The sequence below is a fragment of the Hevea brasiliensis genome, chromosome 10 (genome assembly GCF_030052815.1).
Source record: "Hevea brasiliensis isolate MT/VB/25A 57/8 chromosome 10, ASM3005281v1, whole genome shotgun sequence".
NCBI classification, from domain to species: Eukaryota; Viridiplantae; Streptophyta; class Magnoliopsida; order Malpighiales; family Euphorbiaceae; genus Hevea; species Hevea brasiliensis.
In genome coordinates, this window is record NC_079502.1 from 100649541 (window position 1) to 100660013 (window position 10473).

Consider the following 10473-nt stretch of genomic DNA (forward strand, 5'->3'; position numbering starts at 1 on the left):
ATAGCGAGGGTCGATATATTAGGTGATTAAGTGAATAATTGAGTTGATGCATTATTTACCAAACACCATCGTTAGAGGCAAATTAAATTAGCAAAACACTTCAAATTGTGTTTCTCGATTACTAAAGACTCAGGAAAGGGAAGGAAATCTGAGTCGGACAGGAGACGATCATCGAGGTTTGTGCACACGGCTATTTCTTTTAAATTTTTCAATTGAAATAAATATTGAATATTTGTATATTATTGTTTTAAATTGTGTTTGTGCACAACAATATTTCTTTTGAATTATTTTCAATGGAAATAAATATTGACTATTTGCATATCATTGTTTTAAATTGTGGAAATGTGTTTGGTGGACACTTATTGATTGAAAAACATTGTGAATGGTTTGAAACTGTGAAAAATTGTTTGAATGATATTGATGGAAACTTATTGATTGAAAAGCACTGTAAATGGTTTTTGTGGAAATTGAAGTTAATTATGAATTGGGTTGCCATTTTATGAATGAAACTATGAGTTTGGAAATTTATTGGATTCTCACGAATCATTTGAATAAAATGTTTGGAATTGATTTTGTGTTCACACTTAGCATGTGATGTCGTATCATTCCTTCTCCATTTATGGGGTTGTGATCGTTTATTTTCCTTCTCCATTTATGGAGTCGTGATCGTTTATTTTTCTCCCTCTCTGGTTTACCAGTTGAGGTGATCGGATGAGTACTCATTATATAGCTAGCTCCCCTTCCTCATTGATTTCGATTAGTGAGGTTGTGATTGCTTTGTCGTGGTGTACAACACGGCATTGATCGGAAATTTGTGTCATGGCTTAAGTTGTGAATGAATTGGCAACACTGTATTCTTAAATTATTCGACTAAATTGCATTATTATGTATTGTGAGATTGTGAAATTGATTTAAACTCTCATTGACATATTCTGTCTTTTGAATTCAAACATGATCTGACTTATGGAAAATTATTGTGATATTGACAAATGGAGTTTAAATTCTTATTGACATTTATTGTCTTGAATTTAACTATGATTTTAAGTATCCACTATTTACATGACTTATGAATTGTGATTTGAAATTGTATTTGGTTAATGTTGTGCACCACTGAGACATTGTCTCAGCGATAGCTTTTTATTGTCACGGTAGAGAGAGAGACAGAGCGTGAGACTAAGTGCATATACATCCAATGAGGATTTCTGGTATAATGAGTATACCAATATTTTGCATTTTGTATCAGTAATGTATGACCTGTATGTACATATTGTTTTGGTTTTGAGCAGTTGTAAATTAAATTGTACCTTGAAGTTGTAAATTAATTATGAGTGTTTTGCATTGTAAAAGCTGTATTATATTTCCTTATCTCAGACTTTGAAAAATTTCTATGGAATTGAGTTGAGAAATATATTGTGTTGAGAAAAATGCGGAGTTGAGATTTGAAAATATATTGAAGTACTTTTTACAGGTTTTCTGAAGAACTGTTTTGTCCAAAATACAGATGGCACTCTGCCAAAATTTTTACAGAAATTCCAAATAAACCAAATGAGTTAGTTGTTTCACTTGATTCACCAAAGTTTTTAATACCTGTAAATAGTGCTCACCACTGTAAAAGAAATAAGAAAAGTTTTAAAAATCCCTTGTATAGTGTATTTAATGGGTTATCAGTAGACGGAGTTGGTAATTCATTAGGTATACTACGGGATCATATTATGCCTTACAGAGGGGTAGGGTGTGACAGTCGCCTCCACCACCCACCATTCTTCCCATATTTCTCCTTTTCCGATCATGCCCCTCCATTTCGCCATGTCCGACTCCCCACTATCCTTCGAAAACTCACCTCCCCACTCCTAACAGTCGCCGCAGCCCCAAGGCACCCCGCCCATGAACGCCGACCCAACGCCGGCCCATTCTGGTGACGCCACGATCGCCACATTCAAGAAGAAAAAGGCGAAAAACATTAAGCCACACAAATCAACGGGCAGCGTCAAGAGAAAGCGACCCAAACCGGCCACACAACAACCCCCAATCCCGCCTCCAATGCCGGCCGCACCTGCTGTCCGACGTGGCATCCCGAAGTCGGCGGTCAAGCGCCCCGGTACATCTAAAGGTAACTTTGCATTCCCTTCCTCTTTGCTCGCTACACCGGGTATTACCTCTGCGACATGAAGAAAAATAAGGCAAGAGTTGTAGCTCGACAAATGGTTCAAACTCGGTATTTGGATGTGTCTACACTTAAATCCTTGAAGATATATGATGAAATGCAGACTCTGTTAGATGCTTTAGGTTGGGTGCGATTTGCACATAAACAGGAACTGGTTTACCCCATTTTAGTGCAGGAATTTATGGCCTCCCTGTCCACTAATGAGCATAAAATTGCCTTGGATAATGACTTGACAATCCATTTTAGATGCCTTGGTCAAGATAGGGTGCTGTCTATGGATAATTTTCACCATATATTTGGCTTTCCACCTGATGGTCTGTTCAAAATACCTGCTAGCCAAAGGGACTATAATGCGTATGAATTTTGGCAGCGAATTGCACCTTCAGCAGGTACCTTCAAACCGGGACACAGTAAAGCCTCCAAGATTGAGAATCATGCCTTGAGATTACTTCAGCGACTAATTGCAAATACAATTTTAGGCAGAGGATCTAGTGTTGGCACAATGTCACAGTATGATCTATTCTTTTTGTGGTGTGCACAAACTGGCAAAAAAGCTTCCCTTGGTTATTATTTTTGTCGACATGTGATCCGCCAGACCACTAGGGGTACTGGTAACATTGTCTTTGGAGGTTTGGTCACACCCATTGCACATTATTTTGGCTTTAATCCTCAAATGCACAAGTGTCCTGCTCTTCCAACTGGTTTGTTATTTTTGGATGGACCTCATTTGGCCAACCAAAAATTTTGTATCAAAAATGAGGCTACCAAGCTGTATGAGATTCCTGCACTAACAGAACCACCACCTGGTTCTCCCACTGCAATTAGCTCCTCCTCAGCATCTGAGCGACCATTTGAGCAGCCTTTTACACAACCTTCAAGCCGAGCTCCACCAGCTGCTCAACCTGCTTCATCAACAGCTTCTGGACCATCCATAGCAACTCTTTTGACATTCATGGAGAATCTCAGTGATGAGATCTATTCTTTTCGGCAAATGACGGATGTCTCTTTTCAGACACTACGAGATTTAGCTGACATATATTTGGATCGAAGTGCTGAAATGCAAGACGAGTTGAAAGTCATGCGAGCTAAGCTGGAGAAGATCGAAACAAACCAGGCACTGATTTTGAGCATCATCTCTCCACAGCAGCCACCAAAAGCACCACCACCTCCACAAGATGGCAAGGGCAAAGGAGTTCTCATACCTGACTGACCAGCTTTTATTCTCCATTTACATTTCATGTCTTTAATTTCGTTGCTTAATTAATTAGTATTTTGAACTTGTTTAGTTAATATTTTGCTTGTGTTGTTTTTCTTTTACTTGACCCATTTACTTATTCAGTTTTTTAGTTCCGCATAAAATACATTTTTCTTTAGTACATTGCTCACTTGCTTTGATATGCTCCTTCGGAATTTACACTTGATTATATTTTTGCGCTTAACTTCCCTATTCCAAATTTTGAGTTTAATTGATTTAATGGATTCCATTGCACTGTTTCTTTTGCAATGAGTGCAGCAGCTGTCCAAATTTTATCTAATTAAATTGGCTGCACTTCAATGAGGTAACAATTCTCATCTCAGCTTGTGTCACTTTCAACACAAGTTGTGCTATCGCTTATGCAACAGGATAATAATTCTTTATGCAAATATGAGCTACCCATTTTCTGCACATATAGCCAAATTATCCCATTCCTTGCACTCTTTTAACATTGAGGACAATGTTCATTCTGAGTATGGGGGAGAGGGTAAATTTTTTGCAAAAATTACTTTTTCCTTTTTCATTTGCATATAGCTACACACTCATTACTTCATACTTGTACATATTCACCTATATACACTGCATATAGCTTCATACACTTAGTTATACATACTTAGTTACATATAGGTTGACTATACATTTATACATTCATGCATTTCATTTGTTCATTTAAAATTTTTGAATTTTTAAACCAGTCTTTGAAGTCCATAAGCCACTTATTCAAGCAATCCAACTTGCCTTTAGATGGTTAGTGGAATGAAAGTTCCAGCTGGGTACAAAGTCTTAAGCATTATTCTTTCTCTTACTTAATAGCTGAAAATTAATACATTCATCTAGGTATGCAGATTCTGATTAGTTATTTTGAGTTTTGAGTGTCTGGATAAGTCTTTAAGGAAGAAAATAGTCCTTGTCGTCTCACCATTCCTAGAACAAGCATCTTAGATCTTTCAAAGCGAAATTTTTAACTTGCATTTAATGAGAATATGATTTAGGCATTCCTTCATATTCTAAACCTCACATTTAGCCTTAACCTACCTTAATTTCATTTCAACCCTTGCAAACCCCCTTGAACCTTAATTCCCTAATTTCTTTGGAACCCAAATCATTTACCTAGCCATTAAACCTAAACACTACCACCTATTTATGAGAATAATATTTTAGCAATTAAGTGCATAAAAAAAATAATAATGATATATATATATATAAAAAAAAAAAAACTCGAAGGATTGAAACATCTTGAAAAGTGCTAGAGTAATTGTGAAAAGTTGATAAAAAAAAAAAGGGGTCACCAAAATATCCCAAATGTAATTTCGGGTGTGACGTGAAATAGGGACACATACAAAATAAATAAATAAATAAATAAAAAGAAAAAAAAGAGAGTATAAAAGTAGTCCCTTTATATGATCATTGTGATAGCACTTGAGATTCATTGTGAATTTCTTTCCTCTTGATGAAAATAAAAAAAAAAAAAAGAAAAAAGAAAAAAAAAGGAGATGCACTTTGAGTTTCATGATTAATATTATTCTCATATTTTGTTTACCTTATTCCCTTTCTTTGTTAACCATAATTTTACTCTATTGGACCCCATTACAACCCTTAAAAAGACCTAATGATTCTTTGAAAAATGCTTGTTACATTAGTAGAGTTAGATCTTTTATGCTTGCATATGGGTTTGGCAATATAATCTTCCATACATTACTCACCATCTATTTGAGACACATTGGCTATCTATTTCATTTAGGTTTGTTTTGATACAAATGACTCTTGTAGTTGGTTGGTATTTGTTGCTTGAGTTGATTGGTTAATTCTTAGCTATTTTGTAATTGTTGAGGGTGATTGCTTCATTCTTTGTGCTTTTGCTGGTGGGAATTTGGAATGTTGGTGGCTAGAGGTAAGTTGGTGGTTTGGATTAGTGATTTTTGAGTTTTCAAAGACTGATTCTATTCCCTTCCAAATGAGTTTTAATGAAATTTTGCTTGGGGACAAGCAAGAGTTTGAGTATGGGGGAATTTGATGCATGCATTTTAGATCATCATTTAGGAGTAATTTTTGCACATAATTTACCCTTGTTCATAGCTATTATTATAGATATTAGTATATATTTAGTCAATTTTACAATTTTCACATTTCTTAGTTTAATTTTTGGAATTTCTTTGTTTTGTAGGTTAAATTTGGAGAAATTTGATGTATTTTGATCAGAGTAGCCATTTGGAAGAGATTAGAATTGAATTGCAAAAATTTTTGAAGTTGAGTAAAAAAATGGCCGAGAGCGACACAACCTGCAGCACAACCGATCCAGCTTATATCGCAGGTTGTGTCGAATCGTTAGATATTCAGGCAGATTGTTGCACAACCTGCAGCACAACCGAATTAGCTTATGTCGCAGGTTGTGTCGATCGTCAGATATTCAGGCCGAGAGCTACACAACCCGCGACACAACCCACGACACAACCGACTCAGCTTATGTCGTTTTTACTGGAAATGGCTGACGTGGCATTCTCGTTACTCTGACTTTTTACCTCACTTTCTCTGGAACCTTCCCCCTTTTTACCCATTCTAGGGCAGACCCTTAGCCCATATAAAGCCTCCTTTATCATTTTCTTTGCAAGGGGAGCAAGGGAGGCATTTTTGGCAAGAATAGAAAGAGAGAAGGAGGGAGCACGGGATTCATTTTTTTAGCAGCAGCAGGAGCACGTTTCTGCAGCAGATTCTTCTGCACTTTTCTGCATTTTTCTATTCCTTAACTTAGATTTCCATTATTTCTTCATTTATACACTTGGGTTTGTCTTAAAACTATGATTTGTGAGTAGTTATTTGAGATTCTAGAGATGGGTTTGTAAATATTGCTTTGTATTGTGGTTTTGAACTGATTTAGCCATTTAAATGAAAATTGTTACATTTTTGATTTATTGTTTGTGAGCTTGATTGCCTTGCTTGATGAATGGGCCCTCATTAAGTTAAGCTTTAATCCTTAATAGATGGACTGAAAAGTGAATATTAGGGATAGATAATCTTGCAATAAACTTTATTTTCTTGGTGTTAGAGATAAGCTAAGAGGATTAAGGGGAACTTTCCAAAATCAATTAGAGCATTAATTGGGTTTTTGTTAGGTTTGAAATACCGTGAAAACAGGGTTTGATTTAATGAAAACCAACTTTGAGATGCTTGAAAAAGGTTTCAAAAATTTAAGAATTGATTTCCCTCAAAATTGCAATTTTCATGTGTTTGGCTAAATTAGGGATAAAACCACATGCAAACAATATTGAAAACCCAATCTCTAGAATCACTTTAATTTTTATTGAATTTAGATTTAATTCCTCCAAAATTTATAAATAGCAATTTCAATTTAAATCTTGGTAATCTAGTTTAATTAATTTAGTTAATTGTTTAGTTTAGCTTAAATTCTTCAATTACCAATTTTAATTTCAGATTTCATTTTACATCTTTAAATTTTGTCATTCTAATTAGCTTATACTTTTATTTCCAATTTAAGCACAATTCCCTGTGGGATTGATATCATTTTTTTTTAAACTATACTACTGTGACCCGTGCACTTGCGGAAATCACACATCATGGACGTAGACTTTACAGTAGAACCACGTTAAATCCTGTGTTATTCTTTTTCTCTATTTTATATTGTGAGATTGTGTGATTTGTGTGTGTGCCTTAAAATTGCATGCTTATTATAATAAACTAGTATTAGAGCTTTGTGCACACAATCTAGGGTTTACAGATGGTGTCGTCTTCAACGAAGTATGAGATAGAGAAATTTGATGGCAGATCAAGTTTTAGTCTGTGGAAGATTAAAATGAAATCTTCCTTGATCCCGCAAGGTCTATGAAAGGTAATTGAGGATAACTTTTCAGAAGGTATGAAAGAGGAGGATAAGGCTTATCTAAAGGAGAGAGCCTTGAGTGAAATTTTCATAAGCGTAACTGATAATGTTGTACATGAGATTGCTGGTGAAAGCTCAGCATTTGCGGCATGGAAGAAATTGTAGGAGTTGTACTATGCTAAATCACTGAACAACCACATGTATCTGAAGAAAAGGCTTTACAATATGAGAATGAATGAAGGTACGCCCATTAAAGAACAACTGAATGAATTTAATTCAATTATTATGGACCTGAAGAACATTAATATTAATATTGATAGTGAGGATTAGGCCCTTATTGGGTTATGTTCTTTGCCACCCTCCTATGAGACTTTTGTTGATACTCTATTATATGGGAAAGATAGTATTTCACTAGACGATGTTAGTAATTCTCTAAAATCGAAGGAGTTGAAAAAGAATTTTCTAGATAGTAGAGAAAGATTTGAGGGAGAAGGTTTGGTGAGTAAAGGAAGAACACATTCAAGGGAGGGTTCTTCCAGCAGGAAGAAATCTAACGCCAGATCTAAGTCAAGAATAAAAAAGGCTAACTTTTTTGAGTGCGGGGAGCAAGAACACTATAAGAGAGACTGTCCCATGTTGAAAAATAAAAAGGAAAAGTAACCAGAAAGTTTTGGGAATGTGGTTGACAGGTTTATCAATTCTGATCGTGATGATAGTGTTGGGGAAATTCAATCCGTGAGTTCAGATCATGGACAGATTCCTAGATTCATGATACTGGTGCTACTTATAACATGTGTCCACATAGAAACTAGTTTGTCACTTACAAACAGATGAGTGGTAAGGTGTTTCTAGGTAATGATCATGCATTACCTATGAAAGGAATTGGTAACATCAGATTGAGGATGTTTGATAGCATTGTTAGAATTATAGAGTGTTAGCATGTTCCAGGACTGAAGAGGAACCTAATTTCTCTTGGGACACTTGACTCTCATGGATTCAAATACCATGCAGAGAATAGAGTTCTCAAAGTGTGCAAGGGCTCTATAGTACTTATGAAGAGTAGTTTGGTTTCGGGATTATATTTTCTTTAGGGTAGTACGATTTTGGGGGAAGCTGTAGTAGCATCCAAAAGCAATAATCAAAATTAGACTTAATTATGGCATTTGTGTCTTGGTCATATGAGTGAAAGAGGGTTATCTGTGTTGAGTAAGTGGGATTTGTTTGACGGGCAGAAAACATAATCTATGGACTTTTATGAACATTGTGTGTTTAGCAAACAGACTAAGGTAAAGTTCAACAAAAAGGCAATGCGCAAAACTAGAGGAATAGTAGATTATATCCACTCAGATCTATGGGATCCTAATAGAATCCCTTCTAAGAGTAGTGCTAAGTACTTCATAAATTTGATTGATGATTACTCTTGAATGGTGTGGGTGTATTTTCTGAAAATAAAAGATGAGGCATTTTCAACCTTTGTAAAGTGGAAAACGATGATTGAAAAGCAGACGCAAAAGAAGGTCAAGCGTCGTAAAATTGATAACGGGTTGAAATTTTACAACCATAAGTTTGATGTATTATACAGCAATAAAGGCATAGTGAGACACCATACTTGTGCAAAGACACTACAATAGAATGTTATTGCAAAACGCATGAACAAAACGCTTTGTGACAAAGCACGAAGCATACTCTCGCATTTAGGATTGGGAAAGGATTTCTGGGCTGAAATAATTAATACAACCTGTTTCTAGGTTAATAGATCTCCATCTACAGCTATTGAGTGTAAAACTCCTTTTGAGATATGATCCAGTTCACCTGCTGATTACTCTCAGCTGAGAGTGTGTGGTTGCGTTGCTTATGCTCATATGAGGGATGGTAAGCTTGAGCTGAGGGCACGAAAATGCATATTTCTAGGGTATGCATTTGGAGTGAAAGGCTACAGGTTGTGATGCAATAATCCAAAGTCTCCAAGATTAATTATTAACAGGGATGTGACATTTAATGAGTCTGCTTCATTGGATAGTCAGAGGGAGAAGTTAATTGTAGAATCAGATCACGGTGTTAGAGAATAAGTGGAGCTTGACATTGATACTTCAGTAGTTCAGTCAGTGGTTCAGAAGATGAGGTGCAAGTTCCTGATCAACAAGAGGATGCACCTAAGCAACAGCAATAGGAACCATATCGCATTGCAACTAGTAGAGAGAAAAGACAGATTAGACCCCTACAGAGATATGTATATGCAGATCTAGTTACGTTTACCTTGTCAGTTACTGAGATAGTTGATGAGAGTGAACCCAGCAATTATAGAGAAGTTATTTCTTGTTCAAATGCAGAATAGTGGGTTGGTGCTATGGGTGAAAAAATTGAATCTCTTGACAAGAATTAGACTTGGGAGCTTGTAACATTGCCTAAGGGACAGAAAGTGGTAGGCTACAAATAGGTGTTCAAGAAAAAAGAAGGCACTCCAGGGGTTAAAACACCTCGATATAAGGCATGGTTGGTAGCAAATGGCTTTACTCAGAGGGAGGGAATTGATTTTAATGAAGTGTTTTCTCCAGTTGCGAAGCACAGCTATATCAAGGTCTTACTTATTATGGTTGCTCTTCATGATCTAGAGCTTGAGCAACTAGATGTGAAGACAACATTTTTGCATGGTGAGTTGGAGGAGAAAATTTATATGAGTCAGCCTTAGGGATTTGTCATTCTAGGTATGAAAAACCATATATTCTTGCTCAAGAAGTCTTTATATAGTTTAAAACAGTCCCCTAGTCAATGGTATAAAAGATTTGATACATTCATGGTTCGTAATGGCTTTATTCGTAGTTCATATGATAGTTTTATATATCATAGGAAGCTTTCAGATGATTATTTTGTCTATTTACTGTTGTATGTGGATGACATGCTTATTGCTGCTAACAGTATGATACAAATTAACATTATAAAAAAACAATTGAGTGATGAGTTTGAAGTGAAGGATCTGGGTGCTGCAAAGAAGATATTGGGAATGGAAATTACCAGGAATAGAAGTGTTGGGAAGCTTTTCTTGTCTCAGCGGGCATATGTTGAGAAAGTGCTTAAGCATTTCAACATGAATAATTCTAAGCTTGTGACTATTCCATTTGCTGCTCATTTCAAGTTATCTACAGACATGTCACCAAAAACAGATGAGGAGATAAAGTATATGTCTAATGTTCTTTATTTGAGTGTTGTTTGTAGCATCAT